At 35.2% G+C, this 3890-nt stretch overlaps 1 pseudogene; it reads left to right on the forward strand.

Annotated features, from left to right (window-relative positions):
• Window positions 1–2068: 2068 nt before the first annotated feature.
• LOC147922997 (transcription factor JUNGBRUNNEN 1-like) lies at window positions 2069–2943 on the forward strand (annotated as a pseudogene).
• Window positions 2944–3890: the final 947 nt, after the last annotated feature.

Genomic DNA, 3890 nt, shown 5'->3' on the forward strand with positions numbered 1-3890 from the left:
GAGTTTAAAAGAAATTGATGTTATCATTCATGGTAATGATGAAGTCGAAAAAGATATGATTATAATTTTTTTACAAATAATAAATTTAATTTTAATTTGGTTTGAGTTTGAAGTGTGAAAAAAAATAAAATATTTTAATTTGATACTGACCTGTTGGTCCGACCCGCCGGTTCAACTACTGGTTCACAGATTTTTTCAGTTTTTTGCGAGTTTATAGTAGTCCGGTTTTTAGAGATCAGCCATACCGAAATGTCTACCGGGTTGTGGTTGGACCGGTCCAACCGGCCAATCCGGTCCGAGTTTAAAAACATTGGTATGATGATAATGATGATGATACGCACTACAACAAATACGTGTCAAATGTTAAGAGACGTCACACTTTTCAAATCATTTGCTAAACCGACTCCAAAAATCAAAATTAGATTAAAGTTTTGGGTCGCATAGATAATCGACTTTTAATTTTAATCGGTTTAAGCTCATAAAGGGTTCCAATTTCCAAGTTGTGGTTCAACGCCAAATTCATTTTCTGAAGGTTTGTTTTCTCTCGAGATGGTTAGTACGGTAGAAAGTTTTTGTGAAATTTGTTGCGATCTTCTTGTATATTAGTTGTGTACATAATTTTAAACCGCATGGGAAGTGTAACTGCAACTAGTCTCTCGCCTTAGTGATCATACAATGGAATAGAACGTATGCCGTCTCAGCTTGGACAGGCAAACATGTCTGGCCTGACAAATTGTCCTTCCCTGGCATATTGTAGTTGTGAACTTCCTTTATGAGTATGTGCGAACAGCTGCTCTCATCCAAGTCAACAATTGCGCCAAAGCTTCAAAAAATATCTTCTTTTTAAGAATTTATTACTACTATAAAGTGCCTCTCTTCTACTGGTTTCAACGTTGCTCTTTGATCTCCAACCATTGATCTCATTCAACCAGCTCTCTGTAAAAGCTTTTTCTGAAAAGAATGAAATTGGTACCTGGTTTCTTCAGCTGGTGAAGTAGAGTACTTATTCTTCTTTCGCGAGTTGATCCATGATCTCTGAAAGTCAGTATGTGATCTTGTTTGAAATTCAACCGTTGAACCAGCAACGGCACATGCATTGAATATGGCATCAACTTTATCTTGCTGCAACAGAGTATACAAAAAAAAAAAAAAAACAGTATGAAGCTCATAGTGGAACAACTCACTAATGGTTAACAATGAAAGAAATGAAGAAAAAAAACAAGAACCAAAGGCTACAAGCTAGTAATTCACGTACCCACACCAACATGAAAAAAAAAAAGACGTAACCCAAAGATTATTTTCTTAGTTTAACTCTATCAGTATGTTTGGGATTTTTTTTTTTTTAAAAGCCTTCTTGCTGTCTCAAGAGCTGCTAGTATCTTCTTCTGTTCCCTAGAAACGAAACACTACGTTCTACCGTCCTTGGCGACGGACCAAAATCGTTAAAAACTTAAAATTATCTCCTTTAATTAGGAGTTTAGGACCAATTAGGATGTTAACACGTAGTACAAGTCTATAGAGCGAGATATATTTATACTGAAAGTTGTTTTCATGTGTTATAGCAAAACAATTAATTTGTATGTTTTTTTACCAGACTTAACAAATAATATTTTATTTGGTTTTAAGAAAGAATATTTTACATGTGTTTAACGAAAACAAAATCATTAAAAACTATAAAAATTAGCTGCAAAATAAATTGAAAAAAAAACTTATTTATTTGTTGTGTCGTCTTAAAACTGAATATATTGTTTTGAAGAAAAACTTCCTATATATCTGAATCTATTGTTTTTAAAATACAATTTTATATAGTGTTTATAAAAACAATATTAAGATATATATACAATAACTTTAAAACAACATTAAGATATATATACAATAACTTTAAAACAATATTGAGATAATCTTTGGCAAAACCCAAATTTACTTGGAATTATAGGACACCTAACCAATATATAAAGACACGTACACATGAACTCATAATTTCTCATATCTCTCTCATCATAGTTTAGCAACAATCACAAAACAAATAATCGCTTTTAACTCAGCTTTCAACCTTGAGAACCATAGAATGACAACGGAGAACGACTACTACGAAGAGGATGAAGGTATTCACTTTGATCCCACGGGGCCAGAAGTCATCAACTCTTATCTTATACCAATGCTAAGAGGTGAGCCCATGGAAGACTTTATAGTGGTGAAAGATGTTTATGCCAAGGAGCCATGGTTGTTGGAACACACCAACCATCCTTTTCTCAAGGAAGATGAGTGGTATTATGTCACTACAAAGACGCAGATCCTAAAGAGAAGGTTGGTTGCGGTAAGTACTCGAAGCGGAAGATCATCGGAGATGGCATTGACCGTGGGAACTGGAATGCGAATGGGAAAGACGAAATCATCGACGAGGAAACAGGGAAGGTCATCGGGGTAAAGCAAAAATTTACTTATCATAGCGCCAGCAAGAACAAGAAGCAGAAGAGAGGAGACGATGGCGGTAGTGTTTCTATTGATGTTCCAAGCAACGAAAGCTGGATTATGGACGAGTTTAGGCTACCTACTGATACGTTCCAGGACACAGTCCTCTGCAAGATTCACAAGAAAAAATGGTCGGAGAAGAAGAAGGAGAAGGAGAAGGAGAATGATCATCATGTGGAAGATAAGCTTGATCAGCTGGAGCTAGTCGTCCCGCGCAAGATTCACAAGAAAAGGAATTCCAAGAAGAAGAAGGAGAAGGATCATCACGAGGAAGCTTCCACTTCTACTAATCATGGTCAGCATGATGATGACTCTTCTTCTTCTTCTTCATTCTGGGAGCAGCAGCAAAAAGAGGCACTCGGGGGAGAGAAGGTGGATGAGCAGGTTGAAGCCATGGAGACTGAACGGTATGAAGATTGGATTGAAGAGTTGCTGCTGGGCAGTGATCAGGACTTGCTTTCGATACCCTGATGATGATTTCTATATATTGTAGTTATATATATATATATATATATATATATATATATATATTTTTATAGCAAGTGTGTTATGAGAGCGATGACTGCTACTAGTTAATGTTATGTTTAGATATTATAGCTTAAGGTTTTTTTTTTGTTTAGAATAGCTCTTGGAGAAATATGGTGTTTTAATCATCCGATTGTACACATTTTTTTCATTCAATAAAAAAATTTCTTTTCTTTTCTTTGAATAAAATGTAAAATTTATTTGAAAAAAAACTTTTTGACATCAAGTGCATCGTGTGTTTGAGATTGTTTGGATTCTACATGTTGCTAAACTTTAAGAATTATTTCTCAATGAGGAGAACCACGTTTTCGTCATCTTCTTAAAACGTACGTCGAAGTTACCATTACCGTATGCTTGAGGTGATCGTAATTAGGCTACTCCGCTCCAAATAAGAAACCAAATTCGTTAAAGCCTAATAATAATCGTGACAAATTGTTGAGAATCATAGCTAAGATCTCTTTGTTTGATCTCTTATGTCTTATCTCTTTGTTTGTTCTATTTTGCTTCAGCTCTCTGCTTTTTTTTCTTCAATTCTCTGCCAATTATTCATCACATTTCTCTGTTTCCTTCCTCAAAGACTATGAATGAACCGACTTCGCGTTCTCGTAAATTCAACCGTCAAAACGAATAGCTTAACGTTACATTCTTACATGCACCACTGTGTAAGTTTAAGATTATAGTAAGAAAGACGTAACTATAATGTTAACGCTTAGTTTAGAACCTTTTTATGAATAAATGTGATGTGAAGCATTCGATCGCAGTCCCTTGAATATCAAGAAAACGTCTCACCAAAGATGCGAAGGAGGCCACTACACGGAAACTCTATTAGGCATTCATAATAGATTAAAAAATCCAAAGACATTCACTTGCTTGGAACAGAAGCTAACATTGCA

The sequence above is a fragment of the Camelina sativa genome, chromosome 18 (assembly GCF_030686135.1).
Source record: "Camelina sativa cultivar CO46 ecotype springtype chromosome 18, ASM3068613v1".
Lineage (NCBI taxonomy): Eukaryota > Viridiplantae > Streptophyta > Magnoliopsida > Brassicales > Brassicaceae > Camelina > Camelina sativa.